Genomic DNA, 27528 nt, shown 5'->3' on the forward strand with positions numbered 1-27528 from the left:
CAAACTAGTGCTTCTCATTTTCCACCTTCTCTTTCTCAGAATATTCAATCAGATAATCAGAATATGTGAAAGAATATCTTTGCATTCAGATTTAATTCTCAGTGAATGTATTTGAAAAGATTTTAAACTCTGACATTAAAAACGCTGCCCTTTATTCAGCATCTACTAAGTTTCAAACATTGTTTTGAGTGCTTTATGTTTTGTTTATATTTAGTTATTAAAACTTCCTTGGAAGCATTTAATACTTTGTTAATTGTATTAAATAGGAAAACTACTCAAAGTTATCCAAGTTCACACAGCTGGAATGGAAGTTGAATTAAGGTTTCTCTAAGTGCAGAGCTCTTTTTGTTTTAACCGTGTGCACACGTGCATGTCTGTACACACATGCACAGCAAATCAGATTTGAGTATTGCCTTTGCCTTACTGTATCTTACAGATTATTATTATTATTAATTATTATTATTATTATTTTGACAGAGAGAGGACAGTGGAGGAGGGGAAGAGGGAGAGGGATAGAATCTTAGGCAGGGTCCATGCCCACCATGGAGCCCGACGTGGGGCTCAATCTCACCACTGTGAAATCATGACCTGAGCCAAAAATAAGAGATGGACACTTAACAAATTGAGCCACTCAGGCAGCCCTTAGAGATTGTTTTTAAGACCCAGTATACATATTCCTTAAGTAGCATACATTGTAGAATATTATGTTGAATTGTGTGATACAAACCAAAAGAAAATTCAGCCAGTGCTGAATTCCTAAATTTTATCTATATTAGCAAACAGAAAGGCGATTTTGTTTTGTTTTTGTCCTTATATTAAATTATTAAATAGGGGCACCTGGGTAGTTCAGTTGGTTAAGCGTCTGACTTCAATTCAGGTCATGATCTCAAGGTTCATGAGTTCAAGCCCAGAGTCAGGCTTTGTGCTGACAGCTCAGAGCCTGGAGCTTGCTTTGGGTTGTGTCTCCTCCTCTCTCTGACCCCCCTCTCAAAACTAAATAAAGAAAATTATTAAATAACTATTATAAAACTTAGGATAAGTTTTCTTGAATTTCTCCCTTCTTGAATTACTTTTCCCTCAGCTCTTGGGACACCACTGTCTTCTAGATTTTCTCCTACTTTCTAGGACCACTAGTTTATTTAGCTTTTTTGCTACTGAACTTTATGATTTTATTCTTAAGCTCTATCTTTGATCTGATACCTCTTTTACCAGATAACCAATCCCTGGTCAACCACATCTATTTTCTTGGCTTTGTCTAAGGATTCTGATGTCTTTAACAAGCTATAACCCATTTCTATTTAATATTCATTCAAAATTATTTCATTCAACACTCATTCATATAATAAATTGTTTGAAGGGGCACCTGGGTGGCTCAGTCGGTTAAGCGTCCGACTTCAGCTCAGGTCACTATCTCATGGTCCGTGAGTTCAAGCCCCGCGTCGGGCTCTGGGCTGATGGCTCAGAGCCTGGAGCATGCTTCCGATTCTGTGTCTCCCTCTCTCTCTGCCCCTCCCCCGTTCATGCTCTGTCTCTCTCTGTCTCAAAAATAAATAAACGTTAAAAAAAAAATTTAAAAATAAATAAATAAATAAATTGTTTGAAGCTACTATTGTGTGGTAGGCATCATTACTGGCTCTGGAAACAAAGAGCCAAGAGTATGTTTTCAAGTAGTTGGATGTTCCATCAATATCTCAAATTCATTATGTCCCTAATTAGATTCTGCCACTTCCTCAGAAAATATTTTTCTCCAATATTCTGTATCTCAATCAATGACTAACTTGCCATTCATTCATTTTCTTCAGTTAGAATCTTGGAGTCATCATATTCCTTAATTTACACATTCTTTCACGTCAGTAAATGCTGCAGGTTCTATTACTCGTTATCTCAAGAATCTGTTTTCTGCCTTCCCTCTCCCACAGCTATAATTTAGACTCTTAACCACTTCTCGTGTATTTATCAGTAAAAGCATCATAACTATTTTTCCTACCTCTCATATGACTCCTGGGTGGTGTATTTTCCATACTAATTCTAGAATGACCTTTCTAAAATAAAAAAATAAAAAAAAAAAAAACTAATTTGTTCAGGACACTTCCCTGCTCAAAGCCTTCAGTGCCTTCCCAAAGCTTTCAGTGTAAAGTTCAAACAGCTTTAGTGTGCAAAGCTTTGTCTCATTTTCTCTTTAGATTAATTTTGTACTTATATACAACTGCATATTCAATCTTTAATGCTACATGCAAATTATATAGTGCAATTTCTCACTTTTGTGTTTTATTCACTTTGTTTTTCAAGTCAAACATAGTTTACTTTAGAAAGCTTTCTCTGAGCCTTTCTTGATGAATTAGAGAAATCTCTGACATGATTCCTTTTGCATTCTGTGTGTGTATAAAATCACTTTTGCACTGCACCTTGATTAATTTCTTTGATTATTTTATAGTCTGAATCATGAATATTTTGAATACATTGGAACTTTAGGAACTTGAGCTTTATTTATATTTTTAAGTCTTATCACACTTTCTGGACCACGGAAGATATTTAATAGGGTCATTTAAAGAATAACTACATTCCTGACTGTGGCTTGGAATTAGAGTTTTCATGTAAGAGTGGAATAAACTTGAGATTAAGTACATATACTGTTTGTATTGATATTGAAGAGAGAAGCTTTTGATTAAAGGAACGTCATATAAAAAGGAACACACACAAGTAAAAAATAAAGACACTAACCCATTTGAGAGATGGTGGCAGTAGCTATATACCTGAAATGTGCACTGGGATTGACAGATGAGATCTAATGTAATGAATATCTTCCTTTCTTCCCTTCTTTTTGTTTTTCTTTTCTTTCTCTTTTTTTCATTTTTATTTTTCTTTACTTTAATTCTTTCTATTAATTCTTATTTCCTTCTTTCTTCCTTTTATTTTTATTTCTTTCTTTTCTTTTCTTTTTTTTAAAAGACATACATAAAAGAAAACCCTTAAAGGAATATCCATTCCTTGATTTCAAAGATTTTAAGTGCTTCTGGAGTCTTTTTTCCAGTGCCATGTTTTCTTTCCATTAGAACATTTATTATTTCTTTCCATTAGAACATTTATTTACTCCCTCAACTGATTCAAACAACTGAAAATCTTTTTTTTTTAATTTTTTTTTAACATTTTATTTATTTTTGAGACAGAGAGAGACAGAGCATGAACAGGGGAGGGTCAGCGAGAGGGAGACACAGAATCTGAAACAGGCTCCAGGCTCTGAGCTGTCAGCACAGAGCCCGACGCGGGGCTCGAACTCACGGACCGCGAGATCATGACCTGAGCCGAAGTCGGTCGCTTAACCGACTGAGCCACCCAGGCTCCCCGAAACAACTGAAAATCTTAACAGAAAGACAAAAGTGTAGAGCATTTTGTTTATTCTGCCTGGTCCTGCCCTACTGTTACATATTATTATTATTTTTGTTACATATTATTAATCAAATTTTGAATTTAGAGGCTGTGGACTTTTAGTTTCCCCTTGACTGTTATGTGGATTATAACTTCAACTTGCTTTTCAGAGATTCTTAGTTTATGTGTTTTAATGTCTGTGCTTTGAGGCTGTTTCTCTATGTGTACCAGATCTCCTCGTCAAGAATGTTTCCTTCTTCTTCTCAGTGGCACTGACAGAACATAAAGTCAGTGTAGCATGAGGCCTAAGGGTGCAATCTATGGAACAAGACTATCTTGGTTGGAATATGGTTGTGCACCTCACATACTGTGTTAAACTGTGCAAAGTACTTAACATTTCTGTGTCTCAAAAATAAAATAGAAGTAATAATATGATCCTCATAAGGGAGTCATGAGATTTAAAATACTTAATATGTATAAGGCACTATGCTTATACATATACATGTATATTATATGCTTATATATATATAATACATATATATTATATGCTTATACATATACATAGTCTAATTAGGACTATTAGAATAACCTTAGGACTATAGTAACAACCAATAAAATCTATATTATATTATTCCTCCAGATTATTACCTCCTACCAGTGACAAAGACAAGACAATATACACTTTTGATGTGAGGCTTATTTAAATACTTGGAATTTTGTACATGGCTTAGTGGTTTTCTCTATGTTTGTCTTGTATTTACATAAGCTGTAAATGTTTAGTTTTTTTCTTAAATGGGCTTTAATGCTCATTAGTTGATTGCCAATGAAATTGCATTTTTTCTCCATCTTCATGAGTGACAGGATGTCAAGTGGAGGCATTTTAATACTAATGAAAATGGTCAATTATGTATCTTGATGGCTAATGAATCTCTAATCAATGGTACTAGAAGGTTTATGTGCATTCTATTGACATTCATTGCCACTGTCTGACATCTAGATATGATTAAGTGTATATTTATATTGTACATTTTTTATAGCTATGTATATTTTATATACATATTTAAGGCTTTAAAACTTGAGAATTATTGGCCGGGAATAAAAATTCTCATCAACTTGAATTGTATTTCTTGAAGAGTAAGTTTCATTTCACTTGTTCTTAAATATCTACTTAGAGGTTTTACGCAAGAGCTTAGTAATATTTTACTGTCATCTATTTTTTTTAATTTTTTTTTGAAATTTATTGTCAAATTGCTTTCTATACAACACCCAGTACTCATCCCAAAAGGTGCCCTCCTCAATACCCATCACCCACCCTCCCCTCCCTCCAACCCCCATCTGCCCTCAGTTTGTTCTCAGTTTTTAAGAGTCTCTTATGCTTTGGCTCTCTCCCACTCTAACCTCTTTTTTTTTCCTTCCACTCCCCCATGGGTTTCTGTTAAGTTTCTCAGGATCCACATAAGAGTGAAAACATATGGTATCTGTCTTTCTCTGTATGGCTTATGTCACTTAGCATCACACTCTCCAGTTCCATCCACGTTGCTACAAAGGGCCATATTTCATTCTTTCTCATTGCCATGTAGTACTCCATTGTGTATGTAAACCACAATTTCTTTATCCATTCATCAGTTGATGGACATTTAGGCTCTTTCCATAATTTGGCTATTCTTGAGAATGCTGCTATAAATTTGGGGTACAAGTACCCCCATGCATCAGTACTCCTGTATCCCTTGGGTAAATTCCTAGCAGTGCTATTGCTGGGTCATAGGGTAGATCTATTTTTAATTTTCTGAGGAACCTCCACACTGTTTTCCAGAGTGGCTGCACCAGTTTGCATTCCCACCAACAATGCAAAAGGGTTCCCGTTTCTCCACATCCTCGCCAGCATCTATAGTCTCCTGATTTGTTCATTTTGGCCACTCTGACTGGCGTGAGGTGATATCAGAGTTTGGTTTTGATTTGTATTTCCCTGATGAGGAGCGACATTGAGCATCTTTTCATGTGTCTGTTGGCCATCTGGATGTCTTCTTTAGAGAAATGTCTATTCATGTTTTCTGCCCATTTCTTCACTGGATTATTTGTTTTTCGGGTGTGGAGTTTGGTGAGCTCTTTATAGATTTTGGATACCAGCCCTTTGTCCGATATGTCATTTGTAAATATCTTTTCCGATTCCGTTGGTTGCCTTTTAGTTTTGTTGGTTGTTTCCTTTGCTGTGCAGAAGCTTTTTATCTTCATGAGGTCCCAATAGTTCATTTTTGCTTTTAATTCCCTTGCCTTTGGGGATGTGTCAAGTGAGAAATTGCTACGACTGAGATCAGAGAGGTCTTTTCCTGCTTTCTCCTCTAGGGTTTTGATGGTTTCCTGTCTCACATTCAGGTCCTTTATCCATTTTGAGTTTATTTTTGTGAATGGTGTGAGAAAGTGGTCTAGTTTCAACCTTCTGCATGTTGCTGTCCAGTTCTCCCAGCACCATTTGTTAAAGAGACTGTCTTTTTTCCATTGGATATTCTTTCCTGCTTTGTCAAAGATTAGTTGGCCATATGTTTGTGGGTCTAGGGTTTCTATTCTATTCCATTGGTCTATGTGTCTGTTTTTGTGCCAATACCATGCTGTCTTGATGATTACAGCTTTGTAGTAGAGGCTAAAGCCTGGGATTTTGATGCCTCCTGCTTTGGTCTTCTTCAAAATTACTTTGGCTATTCGGGGCCTTATGTGGTTCCATATGAATTTTAGGATTGCTTGTTCTAGCTTCGAGAAGAATGCTGGTGCAATTTTGATTGGGATTGCATTGAATGTGTAGATAGCTTTGGGTAGTATTGACATTTTGACAATATTTATTCTTCCAACCCATGAGCATGGAATGTTTTTCAATTTCTTTGTATCTTCTTCAGTTTCCTTCATAAGCTTTCTATAGTTTTCAACATACAGATCTTTTACATCTTTGGTTAGATTTATCCCTGGGTATTTTATGCTTCTTGGTGCAATTATGAATGGGATCAGTTTCTTTATTTGTCTTTCTGTTGCTTCATTGTTAGTGTATAAGAATGCAACTGATTGCTGTACATAGATTTTGTATCCTACAACTTTGCTGAATTCATGTATCAGTTCTAGCAGACTATTGGTAGAGTCCATCGGATTTTCCATGTATAATATCATGTCATCTTCAAAAACTGAAAGCTTAACCTCATCTTTGCCAATTTTGATGCCTTTGATTTCCTTTTGTTGTCTGATTGCTGATGCCAGAAATTCCAACACTGTGTTAAACAACAGCGGTGAGAGTGGACATCCCTGTCGTGTTCCTGATCTCAGGGAAAAAGCTCTCAGTTTTTCCCATTGAGGATGATGTTAGCTGTGGGCTTTTCATAAATGGCTTTTATGATGTTTAAGTATGTTCCTTCTATCCCGACTTTCTCAAGCGTTTTTATTAAGAAAGGGTGCTGAATTTTTTCAAAGGCCTTTTCTGTGATTGACAGGATCATATGGTTCTTATCTATTCTTTTATTAATGTGATATATCACGTTGATTGATTTGTGAATGTTGAACCAGCCCTGCATCCCAGGAATGAATCCCACTTGATCATGGTGAATAATTCTTTTTATATGCTGTTGAATTAGACTTGCTGGTACCTTATTGAGAATTTCTGCATCCATATTCATCAGGGATATTGGCCTGTAGTTCTCTTTTTTTACTGGGTCTCTGTCTGGTTTAGGAATCAAAGTAATACTGGCTTCATAGAATGAGTCTGGAAGTTTTCCTTCCCTTTCTATTTTTTGGAATAGCTTGAGAAGGACAGGCATTATCTCTGCTTTAAACGTCTGGTAGAACTCCCCTGGGAAGCCATCTGGTCCTGGACTCTTATTTGTTGGGAGATTTTTGATAACTGATTCAATTTCTTCACTGGTTATGGGTCTATTCAAGCTTTCTATTTCCTCCAGTTTGAGTTTTGGAAGTGTGTGGGTGTTTAGGAATTTGTCCATTTCTTCCAGGTTGTCCAGTTTGTTGGCATATAATTTTTCATAGTATTCCCTGATAATTGCTTGTATCTCTGAGGGATTGGTTGTCATAATTCCATTTTCATTCATAATTTTATCTATTTGGGTTATCTCCCTTTTCTTTTTGAGAAGCCTGGCTAGAGGTTTATCGATTTTGTTTATTTTTTCAAAAAAACCAACTCTTGGTTTCATTGATCGGCTCTACAGTTTTTTTAGATTCTATATTGTTTATTTCTGATGATCTTTATTATTTCTCTCCTTCTGCTGGGTTTAGGCTGTCTTTGCTGTTCTGCTTCTATTTCCTTTAGGTGTGCTGTTAGATTTTGTATTTGGGATTTTTCTTGTTTCTTGAGATAGGCCTGGATTGTAATGTATTTTCTTCTCAGGACTGCCTTCGCTGCATCCCAAAGCGTTTGGATTGTTGTATTTTCATTTTCGTTTGTTTCCATATATTTTTTAATTTCTTCTCTAATTGCCTGGTTGACCCACTCATTCTTTAGTAGGGTGTTCTTTAACCTCCATGCTTTTGGAGGTTTTCCAGACTTTTTCCTGTGGTTGATTTCAAGCTTCATAGCATTGTGGTCTGAAAGTATGCATGGTATAATTTCAATTCTTGTATACTTATGAAGGGCTGTTTTGTGACCCAGTATTGATCTATCTTGGAGAATGTTCCATGTGCACTCGAGAAGAAAGTATATTCTGTTGCTTTGGGATGCAGAGTTCTAAATGTATCTGTCAAGTCCATCTGATCCAATGTATCATTCAGGGCCCTTGTTTCTTTATTGACCGTGTGTCTAGATGATCTATCCCTTTCTGTAAGTGGGGTGTTAAAGTCCCCTGCAATGACCACATTCTTATCAATAACGTTGCTTATGTTTATGAGTAATCGTTTTATATATTTGGGGGCTCCGGTATTCGGCGCATAGACATTTATAATTGTTAGCTCTTCCTGATGGATAGACCCTGTAATTATTATATAATGCCCTTCTTCATCTCTTGTTACAGCCTTTAATTTAAAGTCTAGTTTGTCTGATATAAGTATGGGTACTCCACCTTTCTTTTGGCTTCCAGTAGCATGATAAATAGTTCTCCATCCCCTCACTCTCAATCTAAAGGTGTCCTCAGGTCTAAAATGAGTCTCTTGTAGACAGCAAATAGATGGGTCTTGTTTTTTTATCCATTCTGATACCCTATGTCTTTTGGTTGGCGCCTTTAACCCATTTACATTCAGTGTTATTATAGAAAGATACGGGTTTAGAGTCATCGTGATGTCTGTATGTTTTATGCTTGTAGCGATGTCTCTGGTACTTTGTCTCACAGGATCCCCCTTAGGATCTTTTGTAGGGCTGGTTTAGTGGTGACGGATTCCTTCAGTTTTTGTTTGTTTGGGAAGACCTTTATCTCTCCTTCTATTCTAAATGACAGACTTGCTGGATAAAGGATTCTCGGCTGCATATTCTTTCTGTTCAACACATTGAAGATCTCCTGCAATCCTTTGTGGCCTGCCAAGTTTCATAAGAGAGATCAGTCACGAGTCTTATAGGTCTCCCTTTATATGTGAGGGCACGTTTATCTCTTGCTGCTTTCAGAATTTTCTCTTTATCCTTGTATTTTGCCAGTTTCACTATGATATGTCATGCAGAAGATCGATTCAAGTTACGTCTGAAGGGAGTTCTCTGTGCCTCTTGGATTTCAATGCCTTTTTCCTTCCCCAGTTCAGGGAATTTCTCAGCTATTATTTCTTCAAGTACCCCTTCAGCACCTTTCCCTCTCTCTTCCTCCTCTGGAATACCAATTATGCGTATATTATTTCTTTTTAGTGTATCACTTAGTTCTCTAATTTTCCCCTCATACTCCTGGATTTTTTTATCTCTCTTTTCTCAGCTTCCTCTTTTTCCATAATATTATCTTCTAGTTCACCTATTGTCTCCTCTGCCTCTTCAATCTGAGCCGTGGTCATTTCTATTTTATTTTGCATCTCGTTTAAAGCATTTTTCAACTCCTCCTGACTGTTCCTTAGTCCCTTGATCTCTGTAGCAATATTTTCTCTGCTGTCCTCTATACTGTTTTCAAGCCCAGCGATTAATTTTATGACTATGATTCTAAATTCACTTTCTGTTATATTATTTAAATCCTTTTTGATCAGTTCATTAGCTGTTGTTATTTCCTGGAGATTCTTCTGAGGGGAATTCTTCCGTTCCCCTCATTTTGGATAGTCCCTGGAGTGGTGAGGACCTGCAGGGCACTTCCCCTGTGCTGTGGTGTATAACTGGAGTTGGTGGGCAGGGCCGCAGTCAGACCTGATGTCTGCCCCCAGCCCACTGCTGGGGTCACAGTCAGACTGGTGTGTGCCTTCTCTTCCCCTCTCCTAGGGGCGGGGTTCACTGTGGGGTGGCATGTCCCATCTGGGCTACTTGTACACTGCCAGGGTTGTGGTGCTGGGGATCTGGCGTATTAGCTGGCGTGGGTAGGCAAGGTGCACGGGGGCAGGAAGGGCAAGCTTAGCTCGCTTCTCCTTAGGTGATCCAATTCAGGAGGGGCCTGTGGCAGCAGGAGGGAGTCAGACCCACTGCCGGAGGGGTGGCTCCGCAGAAGCACAGCATTGGGTGTTTGCTCGGAGCAAGCAGGTTCCCTGGCAGGAACTGGTTCCCTTTGGGATTTTGGCTGGGGGATGGGCGAGGGAGATGGCGCTGGCTAGTGCCTTTATTCCCCGTCAAACTGAGCTCTGTGGTCCCGGGGCTCAGCTACTCTCCCTCCCATTGTCCTCCAGCATACCTGCTTTCTGAGCAGAGCTGTTAACTTATGACCTCCCAGACGCTAAGTCGCGCTTGCTGTCGGAACACAGTCCGTCCGGCCCCTCCGCTTTTGCCAGCCAGACTCAGGGGCTCTGCTTGGCCGGCGAGCCGCCCCTCCGCCCCAGCTCCCTCCCGCCAGTCCGTGGAGCGTGCACAGCCTCGCAGCCCTTCCTACCCTCTTCCGTGGGCCTCTCGTCTGCACTTGGCTCGGGAGACTCCGTTCTGCTAGTCTTCTGGTGGTTTTCTGGGTTATTTAGGCAGGTGTGGGTGGAATCTAAGTGATCAGCAGGATGCGCGGTGAGCCCAGCGTCCTCCTACACCGCCATCTTCTGTCGGTCTTGAAATATGTTTTTTTAAATGACATACCTGTGGGGCACCTGGGTAGCTCAGCCGATTGAGCGTCTGACTTCAGCTCAGCCATGACCTAACAGTCTGTGAGTTCAAGCCCCACTTCAGGTTCGTGCGGACAGCTCAGAGCCTGGAACCCACTTTGGATTTTGTGTCTCCTCTCCCTCTGCCCCTCCGCCCCTCATCCTCTGCCTGTCTCTCCTTCAAAAATAAATAAGCATTAAAAAATTTTGTTAATTAAACGAAATAAAAGACACACCTGAAAATTAAGAATGCCAAAAAAAAAAGGAAAGTTAATAAGTTAGAACATATGAGATTGTGTTATTTGTGACAACATGGGCGAACCTAGAGTGTATTATTCTAAGTGAAATAAGTCAGACTGAGAAAGACAAATACCATATGATTTCATTCATGTTTGTAATCTAAAAGAACAAATGAATAAACAAAGGAACAAAAAACAGAATTAAATGTATAAATACGGAGAATAATCTGATGGTTGCCAGAGGGGAAGGTATGGGCTTAGGGGCAAAATGGGTGAAGGAGAGAGGGAGATACAGACTTCCAGTTATGGAATGAATAAGTCTTGGGAATAAAAGGCACAGCATAGGTAATATAGTCAATGACACTGTAGTACAGCTGTATAGTGACACTTGTATAGCTACATTTATGGTAAGAATAGCATAACATACAGAGAAGTTGAATCACTGTGTTGTACTCCTGCACCTTTGTAATATTGTATGTCAAACTATACTCAAATCAAAAAAAAAATTAAAAGAAAGGTTAGAACAAATATTCAAGGAGAATAATAATTAAAAGCAAACTTGCATAGATGCAATTTTGGTAGAATTGCTTAAATTATTTTGGACTTTTAATTTTTAAAATTTGATGTGGGATTATTTTTAAATTATTGAGCCTTTTAAAATTTGATCCTTTTAAAATTTGATTTAGTAAAGTTATCATCCTTAATAGATTGTTATTGAATTTATATTATGGACATAAGTTTATATTTTTCAGGTAGTCTAATGTATCAAAATGTGATTTGTCTTTGCCTTTCGGACAACTTTAGGATCTTTCCTCCCTTTTTTTTTTTTAAAGTGTATTTATTTATTTTGAGAGAGACAGAGACAGTGTGAGCAGGGGAGTGGCAGAGAGAGAGAGGGAGACAGAGAATCCAAAGAAGGCTTAGCACCAGCAACTCAGACCCCAGTGTGGGGCTTGAACTCACGAACAGTGAGATCATGACCTAAGCCAAAATCAGTAGTTGGCTGCTTAACTGACTGAGCCATCCAGGTGCCCCAGGATCTTCCCCCTTTGATATTATGTAAAAATTTACCTTTTTAGTTTTAGTGCTTTCTTGATTATATGGCTTATACTTTATGATCAAACTGTATTGATTTTTTTTTGTTTATGATATAGCTTAATTTTAATTATAGTTTAAATTTAATTAAAATCAATAAAATTAATTTTATTCTTTTCCACAACTTGTAATACAGTCATGTATAGTTTATTGAAAATCTACTTAGTGACTTATATGTGTGTGCATATATTATGTATTATAAAAATCATAGAATTATTATATACTGACTACACATCAGTATTATTGACATTGCATACCACTATCCATTTCTTCAAATATCTGCATCTATTCTTTCTTTCCATCTAGTCACTTCAACACCAATATCACATTTCTGAATTTTTTACAGCTTCATTGAGGTTAATTGACATGCCAAAAATTGCACATATTTAATGCATACAAATTGATGAGTTTTTACATATACATATAGTCGTGATACTATCACCAAAGTCATGACAATATGAACATATTTATCACCTCTCAAAGTTTCATTTGTCCCTTTGGGTTTTTTTTGTTTGTTTTTGTTCTAAAACACTTAAACTGAAAGCTACCACTATAACAATTAAGGGCACAATACTGTATTGCTAACTATAGGCACTATGTTATACAGCAGATGTATAGAACTTATTCATTTTGTTTAACTATAACTTTATACCCATTGAAAAAAACTTCCCCTTTCTCCCTCCATTCATCTCCTGGAGCCCACCATTCTATTTCATGTTTCTAGATGTTTGACTATCACCTCATACCTGTTAGAATAGTGATAATCAAAAAGACAAAAGATAAGTGTTGGCAAGGATATAGAGAAATTGTAAATCTTGTATCCATTGGAAATAATGTAATGGTATAATCACTGTGGAAAACCATACAAGGTCCCTCCAACAATTAAAATTAGACTATCATGGGGCACCTGGGTGGCTCAGTCGGTTAAGTGTGTGACTCAATTTTGGCTCAGGTCATGATCTCATGGTTCCTAAGATCAAGCCCTATGTTGATCTATGGGATTCTCTCTCTCCTTCTCTCTCTCTGCCCCTCCCCTGTTCATTCTCTCTAAATAAATAAATAAGTAAATAAGTAAATAAATAAACTTAAAAAAAAACTTCTCACAAAAATGGAATTATCATATAATCCTGCAATCCCACTCCTGGGTATATATTCAAAAGAATCGGGATCTCAATGATATACCTGTGTTGCCATGTCCATCATAATATTATTCACAATAATTGAGATATGGAAATAATCCAAATGCCCATCAACACACAAATGGATAGAGGAAACAAGTATTTATAGATCTCTGTCTTTCATCTCTAGAGCTCTAGATCTCTAATCTATATCCCGTGGAATATTATTCAGCCTTTAAAAAAAAGAAAAGAAAAGAAAAAAGAAAACCCACCATTAGCAATAACATGGATGGGACTGGAAGTTATGCAAAGTGAAATAAATCAGTTACAGAATAACAAATACAGCATGGTTTCACATTTCTGTGATTTTTATAGCACGTATAAAGGTGTTGCTGTATTTCAAATCACATATCAATCATTTGTTTTCTTTGAATTACTTCACAGTGTGTTTTTTTGCCAAAATTACTTCACATCTTTTTAAATTATTTTTATTTTGTTTTACTTTTGCTTATCTTTGAGTATGGATTTATTTAATTTTTAAAATAATATTTTGGCAAATTTTATTTTCCCAAGATGACCACAATATCATCTCCTACCTAAACGCCTCTCTAGAATCTTGTCACTTACCATCACAAAGTATTGTATAATTTTCCTTCCCTTAAATCTGAATGGGTTTTTAAATCACTTGTGATTGTCAGACGTGTCAGAAATTATGCTTTATAATTTCCAGACATAAGTCATGAAAGACAGTGCAACTTCTGCCTTTTTATATGGAATATTGAGATACTTATGTCTTAAGCCATCACGTGTCAGAGTAAATATTCCAATTTCTATGACATCATCATGCTGTTAAGAAGACCAACCTAGCCTTTCATGGAGAGAGAGAGAGAGAGAGAGAGAGAGAGAGAGAGAGAGACACTAACCACCGGCTCATCCAGCACACAGATGCCACCAATATTCCACCCTCAGCCACTGTTTGACTAACATATAAACACTCCAAGACAAAATGTCTAAAGTGAACATTTCCTAAATCCATGATGCACAAAAATCTTGGAAGATAATAAAATAATTATTTTTTAAGTCACTAAATTTTGAGGTGATTTGTTATGTATCAGTGGCTAATTGGAACAGAAACATGATACCTGGAAGTAGGAATCTGACATAATAGAAATAAAAATTATGTGCCACTGGCTTTGAAATTGGGTGGTGGATGAACGTTAGAAAAAGACTGGAGGAGGCTGATGGTAAAGACTTGGAGGTCAGAGATGAAAATGTATGGAACACTGAATAAAATGAAATTTCAAAACCACTTACAGCTTTCCCTTAAATTATCAGTTATTAGAGTAAGAAGTTGATGTCCTATCTCCAGTTGTAAGCAATGGATGGCCCTCTACCTATAGCTTGAGTAATTTTATTTTTAAGCAACTTTATTGTGCTATAATTCACATATTGTAAAATTTACCTATTTAAAATGCACAGTTCAATAGTTTTAGTGTATTTACAGAGTTGTGCTAACATCACCATAATCTAATTTTAGTACATTTTCAAATGAAACCCTATTCCTGTTAGAAGTCACTCCCCATCCCCCTCACCACGAATCTAATTTTATATCTACAGATTTGACTACACTGAACATGTCATATGAACAGAATGATAGAATGTGTATGTAGCATTTTGCACCTGGTTTCTTTAATTATGAAACTTAATGTTCATCCGTGCTGTAATATGTATCAGTACCTCTTTCCTTTTTAATGACAAAAAAAAGTATGGCACGGATATACCACATCTTTTTTATTCACTCTTCAGTTGAAAGTCATTTTGGCCGTTTCCACTTTTAGGCTATTATAAATAAAGCTTCATTTGTGTGTAAGTTTTGGGCAGAACAGATGTTTATTTCACATAGGTATATGGCTAGAAGTAGAATTGCTGGGCTATATGGTGACATTACGTTTATCATTTTGTGGAACTGCCAAACCCTTTTCCTGAGTAGCTGCTCCATTTTACAATCCCAGCAGTAATGTGTCAGGGTTCCAATTTCTCCATATCCTTGCCAAATCAAGAAGGGTGAGCCCTTCAACTTGTTTTTTTCAAGGTTGTTTTGAATAATCTGTATCTACTCTGTTTCAAAATAAAGGGTAAGCTTGTTGGCATCTACAATAAACAAACAAACAAATAAAATAGGAAAGAAGGAAGAGAAGGAGGGAAGAAGGAAGGGAGAGTGATGATTTTATAAAGATCAAATTTGTAGATTAATTTGGATAATAAATTTTAGCAATAAGTCCTCCAATCCATGAATATGGAGTGCTTCCCAATCCTATGAAACAGGATGAAATAATAGGAAGATGGAAGTTGCAGCTTCTCACTTTAATGATACATTCTTTCTAAAAAATATATTTATGTATTTATTTTGAGAGAAAGAGAAAGAGCAGAGAGCAGGGGAGGGGTAGAGGGAGAGGGAGAGAGAGAGAATCCTAAGCAGGCTCCATGCTTTCAGCACACAGTCTGATGCAGGGCTTGAACTCACGAACTGAGATCATGACCTGAGCAAAAATCAAGAGTTAGACACTTAACCAACTGAGCCACCCAGGTGCCCCATAAGGATATACTGTGAGAGTTACATTCTTCTTCTAAGTTACCCATATTGTTCAGAGCTTGGCTACGTGACCTTATTTACTGCAAGGGAGATTGGGAAATGGAGTCTTGTGCCTGGTCAGCATTACTGACATTTTATTCAGCTAAAAACAGATTGTGTGACTAAAGTAAAATAATATATATTCATACTGTACCATAGGGGTCTCTACCTCCTTCTGTGTAATACTGTCTCAAGGAATTAGGCAGGGAGATTAGAATCCTCTTCTTTCAGATTTTTTGAGAAAAGACATGAGTGGGATATTCCTCAGGTGTGGTTGGAAGGAATAAATGTTGTAAGCCAATATTAAACTATTTTTTCTTGTCTTTTATTACATTTCATAAGTATTTCCTTTAGCATACGTTAAAGGATGATTTGCTTGTTATTTGGAAATATTTAATAGAAATATTTAATATTTACGTTATGCTTTTCTAGCAAAATAACCCATTTCAATAATTTTTATGAGATATTAATATCAAGCTTTAGTTACCTATTTCACTTGATATTAAAATAGTTGTGATTTTGTTTGAAAATACATAGGTGAAGAAAAATATATCAGAATTATTTCATAATTATACAACAAGCTATTCATTAAAGAATTGTAGTTTGTATGTAATATATATGAAAATGCAGTTTCTATGTCTGTGTATTGGGAAGGAACATGAAGATACCAGATTTATTTTTGGTTATGCTGAGTTGAGGTGCTGAAAATACATTTGTTTGGAAATGTCCTATAGACTAGAACAAATATTTGAAATAGAAAATTGAGGCTCAAAATAAATGAGATTTTTGAAAAGTAGATAGCTGCTCTAAATGATTCTAAATCTCTTGATCTCTGTGAATTATGCCTTAGGATACTACAAGTACTTGAAGTTGAGTCTGATAACCTTTTGAGAGATAGGAAAGTAGTTATTAAACTGGAAGTACAAGTTAGTATGAAGTAAATGAAGGTCTGACTCTACAAAGGTGAAAAATATAGTTTACAAAACAGTCTATCCCAAGAAAGATTATCAAGTACATTGCTAAAAGGATAAGTTTTTCATCTTAAAAGTGTAATTAGAATTTTGAATCTTAAAAAAAATATAAGTGATTATCAAAAGGAAATAATAGTCATAGGAATGACATTATTTTTTGATAGAATCACAAAAGAACTGGAACACTAGCATGACTTGAATTGAGGCTATCTGATGAAGCACCCTGCCTTTCTGACACAAATATTGGGCAAATAGCAGGTAACTGAACCACCTTGGAAAAAAATGTTTCATACTATTCATTAAACAAGGGTGGGCTAAATGGAAATCAGGCCTTTGTATGTTTGTACATGTTGTTTCTTGTGTAATAATTCCCAGTTTTCACTCAGCAAATTCCAAATGTATCAGGACAAAACGAAACATAAATAATTCAAATCCATATACACATGTACACAAAACACCAAGAGCACGAAAACTGAATAGGAAATATATTCTTTAATAGCAGTGCTTATTAAAAATGTAGAAGATATTTAAGTGATTTTAATCTCACTCTAGTCCAACTGTGTGAAGTAGATATTGCAATACTATCAGTGTTTTAAAAGCATGTCCATAAGAATTGTGTCTAATTCATTAAAATATTATACTTTTGTCATTTACATCTGATTTGTTAACATTTTATTTGATTTTTTGGATTGGTATTATATGTGTTTAGTGTAAGCATCATAAAGTATAAGGATGTCAACAGTGAAAAGATTTCCTGAATCACAGTTCCTCATCTCCTCTGTTTCCAAACTCTTCCTTGAGTTTCCCTATGGCTATACAAGAAAATATTATTATAGATTATCAACTCCTCCCTTTTGTTTACACAAGAGTATGTATATAAACAACATTTATATCATGCTGTGTGGATAGCAAGATATAAATGCTGTGGGATCGAGCCCATGTCAGACTTGAGCGCCGTGTCAGGCTCATCCCTGCTTGGGATTCCCTCTTTCCTTCTCTAACCCCTCCTTTCTCTCAAAATAAACAAAAATAAACTTTAAAAGCAGTTGCCCTCTTAGTATCTCATACTTTATATTTTTGATGCAATACACATATTTTTGTGTATTTTTCTATGAGGTTATTGGTCTTTTCTAAATCTCTAGAAGCTTCTAGCATGTTAGAGAGAGGAATCTGTGTGTGTGTGTGTGTGTGTGTGTGTGTGTGTGTGTGTTATAAGTTGCCCAAATTTTTGTCTATTGCTATTTGTCCTTTTTGGTGGGATAAATGTATGTTGACTAGTCCAAATTTTTCAATTAATTTTCAGTTGATATGGTCTGTTTTTTCAGACTTTTTATTTTGGCTTCTAGGTTGTATCATATTTTTAATACAAACCGTTCTTTAATTAAAAAAATAATCTTCTGGGGTTACCTGGGTGGCTCAGTCAGTTAAGCTTCCAACTCTTGATTTCAACTCTGGTCATGATCTCACCATGTGTGGGCTAGAGCTCTGCACTGGGCTCTGTGCTGACAGCACAGAGCCTGCCTGGAATTCTCTTTCTCCCCCTCTCTGCTCCCCTCTAGCTCATGCACATTTGTGCATTCTCTCTCCCCGCCCCCTTTCAAAATAAATAAATAAACTTAAAAAAATAATCTGCCTTTCCCTCTAGCATTTTTCATTGTTTGTTTAGATTTGTATCCAGATTTTATCCCCCCTAATTACTACCTATTTTCTCAGTAGTATTTTGTCAGTTGTCCCTCCATTCAAGATAGTTCACATGGTTTCTTATGTATTCCTGTGTGCTCTTCTATTTGGCCAGGGCTATTTGTGTTTTTGTGTCTGAAGAAAAATAAGCAGTTTTGAGTAAGAGGTAGTTGAAAGCTGGTGTACTTCACCTATCCCTCCCTTTTCCTTTCATATTAACTAAATGTGCCCCATGTTCTGGGTTTCAGTTCTGAGGTGGTAGACATCTGAGTAAGCATGCATAGCAGAGTCTCAGCAATCCATGTCTATGGAATGGAAGCAAGATCTAAACCACTGATGTCTGGAGATTATTAACAGCAAAATAGCCTCTCCTAGCTGGAGCACTAAGCCCTGTTTATCATATACTAAAATCCCATAGATATTTAAACCTGTTTCTGGGTATTTATTACTTTCTTTTAGTCTGTGAGGAAAGATTCACTAAAATAACTCTGAAGGCCCCTTTCCTCCTCCTTTTTTTAAATATCTGAACAGAAAAATATTGGGCACATGAGCTCAAAGTAAGAATATGCTAATACCACTGAGTTCTAGAGTCTCCTCGTTTCTACAAAGCCTACTTTTTTAATCAGGGAGCTAGATTTTGGAAATTTTTAAATGTTTACCAGTTTCCTTTTGCACACCAAGAGGTTTTTGAAAAATTTTAAAAATTTTGTCAAATTGATCATATTTGTGACTGAAAGACTGTGAAAGCATATTCTTTATTATGAAAATGTTACATTTGAAGTTTAAGACTTTCAATACCCGTATTTCTCTTGAGTAATGGTTAACATTGAGATTGTAATTTTGCATGTGGTTATGAGCAAGTTGATTTAACCAGTGCTGGGCCATTTTTGCATTCAAGCCAAAAATAGCATGCTCTGAGTCATGCCAGAGGGTTTTAAAAAACATTAATCTGACATTAACCTATGGAGTACTAATTATATTCTTTAAATCTTCAATTATAGTAGTTGCTTTTACTTGTTTTATGTTGTAGAAACCATTGAGAATTGAATGATACGTCAGTCTCTGAAGAAAAGAAACAAAACCTCAAAAAATACTGTACAGTGTTTCAGAGTTTACAGATCCTATTATTATTTTTTAAAGTTCATTTATTATTTTGAGAGAGAGAGAGAGAACGAGAACCCCTGAGCAGTGGAAGGGCAGAGAGAGGGAGACAGAAAATCCCAAGCAGGCTCTGTGCTGTGAGTGTGGAGCCCGATACAGAGCTCGATCTCACGAACAATAAAATCTTGACCTGAGCCACTTAACCAACTGAGGCACCCAGGCGCCCCACAAATCCTATTGAATCTATAAAAGGGCCTCTCTTTTTCTACCTGTAAAGTGGAGATAGCCATAGATAACCCTTGTAAACGTCTGAGAAGTCCATGTCTCAATAAAGTTTGAAAAATGTAAATATAGCTATCTCAAGAGCTAGGATGAAATCAAAAATAAACCTAAATCTTTTCACAGAATCTCTGGGCATAAATGCCAGTGATGATTATTACTATAGTTAACATTTAACAAATTTGGTAAACAAGGTGTATAAACTTAAGTACCTTTTTAGGAAAAGCACCAACTTAGCATGGTAACTTTAAAGTTATTTTTCAGTTTTTACATATAATAAGTGTCCATGTTTTAAAAAATTTGGAAATTTTGAAAAGTGTAAAACTATCAAATCCCTTTTTGTTAGTCCGAGATATGGTTGTGTTCTATGGAGGTTAAAGGATAAAATATCAAGAACTTAGCATGTAGAATATAAATTCACTTCATGCGTTGCCAGGATTGCTGTTTTTCTTCACCTTCACTACTATTGTCTGTTAACATTCATTCCATCCAAACCCAAGAGACTGGGCATCTTTCTAAACTCTCTAGCATTGATTGACCTTTGTATTGGGAAGAATAGGAGAACTGATAATAGAGTAATCAAACTGCAGTTTTTAGGAAGGTTAGACAGTGATTTGGAGGTGGTAATAAACATTGCATTACTTGTTCAGAGGTTGGTAATTACTGGTAAAAAATTAATGGCAAAAACTGAACATACATTGTTTTGTGTTTGTTTTTCAATTATATTAAGTGTACATCTTTTTAATTGATCAGTATTTTTCCAAAACTGATTTATAATGATGGTTAATATTAATAAGAGGAAAATAAATCATGTTCCACCTTGTTGATGTCATTATTTTTGTCTTCTTTATCTGGCTACTGCTGTTCATTCCAAAATTTGTCCCTTGCCAGTAATTTTAAACTGATTTGATTTACAGCATCTTCTGCAGTTATATAATAGCTGTATTCTTGCCAGTCATTATAAGAGTCATCTTGTGCCTGTCCTCTTAATGTGTTCTGAAAATTAGCTGGCATGAGTTTCTATTCTCTGCTTTTATTTGATAATTTTCCAGATTCATAAGTTTTGCCAGCATTTTACTAATATAAATCCACTACATTTTTTGCTTTTGATTTTCATGAATTTTATGGCTTTTCTGTAAAATGTTCTACATCTAACTATACTTCATTATCTGGAAGAAAATCTAGAGTATGAAAGACTAATTCATGAACTTAAATGTTGATTTCTTTGAAATGTTATAAATGATTAGATTTAATAATCTTGATTTCATAGGTGTTTTTGCTTAAAATACTTCATGTGTGTATGTATATATATGTATATATGTATACATATATACACATGTATTGTTTACTTAATATAAATTCATTGTATTATTTATGCATTGTATATAATATGTATTGATTAGCCCTACTTCATGATCACCTATCTATCAATTTCTTCTTAAACACTAATTTTAATATAATTCTTATGCTTCCCATTTCAGATTTTTTTCCAGAGCGTAACTGTAAATCATTAATACACTAAACTGTGTCTTCTCCAATTTATATGTAATATTTGTGAGTTATTTATAAACTCACCTTAACAGTATACTGATCACTCATATTGATTTTCTTCACAACCAGTAGAATGCCATATATATTCTCACTCTATGAACACACAGACATTTTTATATTAAATTGATGTATAAATATTATTATACACTCTTCTATGCTGTTTTTCTCATTTACCAATAACTGAAGGAAATCTTTTCATATCAACAAATTTTGCTATATATTCTTGTTTTGAAATTGACCCCAAGAGAGTCACTGACTAGTGTACAATGAAAATATAATGTCAGGGAACTATTTTTTTTTTTTTAATGCAGCTGTGGAAGAAGACAAATCATAATCAGAATTTAATTTATTAATTCCTTGTAAGAAATCATTTTAAAATGAAACAAAGCAAAATTTTATATGACTCTGAATTTTTCCTCATGTGTCAGATCTATTTAAAATGATCAGGCAGTAGATTGCAGAAATAAAAGCTATATAATCGGAACGCCTTTGTTTCAATTAATTAAAAAGGCTTAATCTTGGCTCCACCATTCTTTAGCAAGGCAGTCACTCTTTGTCATAATTTTTCCATCAGCAAAAAAAAAGGAACAGTAATAGAATTTCATCAGATTACTGTGAGAACAAAATGAGCTAAGACATGTAAAGTGTTGATTTTGGTACCTGGTACGTAGTTAGTATTCAGAGAATCATACTATGCCTATAAATTGCTACTAAAAGAATTGCTGCTATTCCTTGGACGATGTCAGAATAAGAGAGATGACAAGATCCAAATATTAAATATCCACAAAGTCTGATAGATGGTTAACCACACACTAGAAACATTTGTATTACTGAGGGAACTTCTGGTTTCATGCTACATAAAGTTATTTCTTCTCTAGAGATGATCCATAAATATTTAAGTTCCGTAATTTTCAATTGCCCTGTGTCTCTTTGATACTGCACAGATGAACACTGCCCATGATTCTTTGTCTCCTGTTTACAATTCTTGGATCCTGCCATTTTCAAACTTCATCATACATTTATTTTTTGGATGTATAAATTTACTCATTCATATTCTAGTCAAACTTTGCTTGCTTCAGAACCGTTCCTTCTCTTTTGACTTATATCTGATCAGATATTTTATTTCAAGTTGATTTTACACTTTAAAATTTAGAGGAAATCTCACGCTTCTACCAAGTTTCTGGAGCACTACCACTAAAAGGTTAAGGGACCACATTTAGGCACTACCTACCTGGTCAGCCCATCTATCTCCTCAGTACAGTATGTAGAGCTGGAAACCCAAACCTGGTGACACAAAATACATTCTTCCTGGGCATAACTACTAATAAACAATTGACAACACTTTGTATAAAATAGTTTGCCAATTGCTAGTAATACTTATTTTAGTTAAACCAATCCAAGCTGATTTTCTTCTGTTGCAGTTGTCATTAAGCAATTTGGTTTTCTTTCTTAGTTGCTTGTTTTCCCTTCTACTTAAGTACATGTTGATGTGCCTTCCTGAAACATGCATTTTATATCATATTCATAAAAATATATTCATATTTTCCTGTGAATGGTTTTTCTATCCTCCAATGTGTTGTAGTAGAATTGGTAATTCTATTTTATTTTCCAACTTCCTGGCATACATTGTTAATGAAATGCTGTCTTAGTTATGAAGCTTTTTTGTCCCTGTACCTTCAGTACCTCTTTAGAGATATAACAGAAAGTATGACAATTGAAACTTTTTATCAAATGTGTCCTTCGTATATCCATTTGTGAGTAACTAGTAAGAGTCTAAGTGCCCCTTAAAGGAGCTGATGTGTAGTTCTGAACAGGCAGACTTCCTGATATTGTAGACATCTACAGCCTTCCATCTAGTTTGAGGAGCAGGAGAGAATTTGTCCATAGGTCACTTTTTCACAAAACAATAATTCAAGAAATTTAGAGTAGTTTACCTTTATTGGCTCCAAGATAGGTATAAATCCAGAACAAGTTCACTAGGAACCAGATTAATTTATCAGACTAGAAAGGCATAAAAGGTAAAATGACTTCAGCAATCATGGCTTTCCCAAACAGAAGGGATCTAAACTCATTACTCTTATGTTTTTCGATCACATCCTGCTGGGATTTGAAATAATAGGTCTTGCTTCAAAATGCAGTCTCTAATACATGGTCATATTCTTCTCTCCAAGGAGATTTTACAGATCATAATCTTTGAAAAAATTCCTATAAAATATGCATCAATAAATAGATGATTTCCAAAATCAATGATTTAGAAATTAAGAATTTCTAAACATTAAAACCAACACCCAGATTTCTTCTTTGATCAATTTTAGCCATTGCCTTTTAACAGAAAACCATCAATATCCTTTAATATTGCATTTGATTTGCCTTACAATTGAATTTTAGGTTTTTAAACAAAATCATAATTTATTCTTTCTATATCCATGGTTATAGCTCTTCATTATTCCTAAATTTACCTAATTTCATTAACTTCTCCTTCCATCTTTACTTTCTGCACTCTCTATTTTCATTTTTTGTTTTACTTAAACTGTTACAAGTTTATCTCTATTTTTGTATATTTAAAAACAACACAATGTTTAAAAAATTTTTCTCATTTCTAACTTTTTGTTTTTAATTTTTTAACATTTCATTATTTTCAGCTTTTAGATTTAGTAATTTACATTTCGAAAAATCTTTAAGTATAACATGTTATTTTGCTACTATTTTTGTTTATTTTTTATTTTTTTAAATGTTTATTTTGAGAGAGAAAGAGGGATATATATGTATATATATAGAGAGAGTGCACATGCAAGCTGGTGAGCGGCAGAATAGAGAAATAGAATCCTAAGCAGGCTCTGAGCAGTCAGAACAGAGCCCAACATGGGGCTTGGTCTCAGAGCCAGGAAATCATGACCTGAACTGAAACCAAGAGTGGGACACTTAACCAGCTGAACCACCCAGGTGCCCCTTCCTAATATTTTAAAGATTAGTACTAAGTTCGTTTGCTTTTTTTTCTTAAATAATAAGATCATTAAATACTAATTTTTTTCTCTGAACATATTTATTTTCACAGCCATTCAATGAAGTCTTCCTCTTTTCATTGTGTGGGAGATTATAACTTTATTTTGAGTTTCTTATTTGCCAAACATTATCTAAAAGCATTTCTTAATTTCTAAGTATTTATAATTTATAATCATTTTTATTGTTTATTACTAATTTTATTAATTAATAGAATGTAGATTTTTAAATGTCTAACTTTAAATATTTTAAAGGTTTTCTTTGTAAAGACTATTAATTTTTTTCTGAAAATATCTCTAAGAAACACCAACTATATGTTTGATTTTATGTCTAAATTTAAGAGCAGTATTGCTCTTTTACTTTGCTGTTCCTATTATCTTTTGGATCGCCCTTTTATTTTTAACCTCTCTAACATAATAAGTGTGTATACCTCAGCACCAAAGTTTTGCTGAAATTATTGAAATACTTGCATTTCTAAAGTAATGAGTTGTTTTCTATTTCAAGAATCCTTAATAACCATTTATAACCAATTATCATACAATTTCTCAATCATTTCAAATGTATATAATTACTTAGGGTGCCTGGGTGGCTCGGTTGATTGAGTGTCGGTCCAACCGGCTCAGGTCATAATCTCATGGTTAATGAGTTAAAGCCCCACATAGAGCTCACAGCTGTCAGCGCAGTGCCTGCTTCTGACTCTCTGTCCCCCTCCTTTTCTGCCCCTCCCCCACGCATCCTCTCTCTCTCTCTCTCTCTCTCTCTCTCAAGTAAAATAAACAGTAAATTTTTAAAAATGTATGTAATCACTTAGATAAAAAGTCTTTTCATTACAAGTCTTTTTTATTATTTAAAACTATTTGGGGCGCCTGGGTGGCTCAGTTGGTTAAGCGGCCGACTTCGGCTCAGGTCATGATCTCGCGGTCCGTGAGTTCCAGCCCCGCGTCGGGCTCTGTGCTGACAGCTCAGAGCCTGGAGCCTGTTTCAGATTCTGTGTCTCCCTCTCTCTGACCCTCCCCCGTTCATGCTCTGTCTCTCTCTGTCTCAAAAATAAATAAACGTTAAAAAAAATTAAAAAAAAATTAAAACTACTTTATTTGATTTTACCATGCTATCCCTTCTTTTCTTGATGGCTTATTTCTGAATAGTTCCATATTTTCCTCATATTTATATGCAGATGACATGGTCTTTGAATTCTTGTATACTCATAGGTATATTTATTTCACCATGTGAAATGTTTTTCTTATATATTTTTCCTATATAAACTATTACACACTTATTTAGTTTTTGGTTTATAAGCAGTTTTAAATGTGTGTTATAATAATAATTTATAATTATAAAAACACTGTGAAATTGACCTTTTTAATATTGTGAAATGTACTTTTATCCCTAATAATACCTATTACCTCTAAGTATTAATATAGCTACTATAGTTTTATTTTATTTGCTTTTTATCTTTCCTTTTTGTTTCCACTGTTGCTTCACTTTTCAGTCTCCATTCACGCTGTCATCTTTGGGTCTCAAAATCCTGCAGTCTGATTTACTTTAGTAAAGTTCTTCTTTTTTTTTTTTTTTTTTTAAATCTTACTTGGTATGATCTATATAGCAAGTATTTAAGATTTACCACATTTTTTAACCATGGATTTGTTCATTTAACCAATGTTTATGGAGGTTCTGATGTCAAGATTTGAGTGAAGTAGTGGAAGCAATTATTTGGGAAGTAGAAATCTTTGCAAAACACAGAAGTCATCCAAAGCTTCTTGTTCTCATTTGAGATCAAAGTACTCATCACTAAGCAGCACGGTAAGGTAGATGAAAATTATAGTGCATAACAAGATAACTCTAACTCTTTAATTATGTCATTCTAAGTAAGAAGATTCCTTTCTTGTTTTATAGGAGTTCCATGTATCAGGATGTGCTTTCCTTTAAATATTTCTTTTTATTACTATTACATTTTGTATTATCAAAATTGTAACAATATTTTGAAACTTGACTATTTTATAATGAAGTTGTATATAGTTATATCTCATATATATCTCATATATATATATATATATAATCGTATGTAGTTATATAAAAGTCACAATTAGTTTGATTGGATCTAACTTAAATTAAATTTAAAGTTGTTCCTGAAATGCATGGAAAAGTTTCCTAAAGGGGATCATGAAATCAGCCTTACTTAAAACATTTATAATCCTTATTTTTACCCATCTGTCTGAGATAGCTAGAAGCTAAATTAGAGATTAGAGGTCATGAAACCCTGTCTTTATGTCTATTTCTATAAGGATGAAAATTATAAATATATTTTTGGGTGTAAATAAAATATTTAATGCTTCATCGAATTATTTTGGCTTTATATCAGCCTCATGTCACAGAAAACTAGAAAAACAAGGATAGGAAAAATGCTAAGTTTGTGCTGCAATATGAATTCATAACAGGTATCCTAAAGTTCACACAATTTTAAGCATAAATCAGAATCAAGCATACATTACATTGCCAAATATACAAAACAGACTGACCTTTGCAAATTTAACAGCAGAAGCAATTCTTTTTTGTTATCCTGCAATCGATTCTCATATTGACCATCTGCCATTTATTGAGGGCCTCTTTTTTTGGTAACAGCTTTATTAAAATATAATTAACTTACCATAGAATTCACCCATTCAAAGTTTACAATTAAGTGGATTTTAATGTATTTACATAATTGTGCAACCATCACTGCAGTCAATTTTTAGCATATTTTCATGATCCCAAAAACAAAACCTGTACTATTTTGCTATCACCACAAAATTACCCTATACCCCAAAGCCCTAAGCTACTACTAATCTCTTTTCTGTCTCTATAGATGGGCCTGTTCTAGACATTTAACATAAATTGTATCACACAAAATGTGCTTAGTGACTTCTCAAGTTGTATAAAGTTTTCAAGATTCCACCATGTTGAAGTGTGTATCAGAACTTCATTCTTTTTTATGGTTGAATAATATTCCTTTATATACATAGATGACATTTTATTTATGCATTCATCAGTTGATACACATTTGGGTTGTTTCCATCTTTTAGCTATTAAATAAAATTATTCTATAAACGCTTTTGTACAGTTTTTATGTGGACATATATTTTTACTTCTCTTGGATATATACCTAGGAGTAGAATAGTTGAGTCAAATAGTAACTCTGTGCCTAACTTTTGGATGAACTTTTGGAACTGTTTTCCAGAGTGTCTGCTTAATTTTATATTTCCACAAAGAGTTTATAAGGTTTCTAATTCTTCACATTTGGTTTGCCAACATTAGGTTTTATCTGATTTTTTTTCTTATAGGCATCCTAGGGTATAACCTGTTAT

This window comes from Panthera uncia, chromosome B1 (genome assembly GCF_023721935.1).
Source record: "Panthera uncia isolate 11264 chromosome B1, Puncia_PCG_1.0, whole genome shotgun sequence".
In the NCBI taxonomy this organism is placed as follows: Eukaryota; Metazoa; Chordata; class Mammalia; order Carnivora; family Felidae; genus Panthera; species Panthera uncia.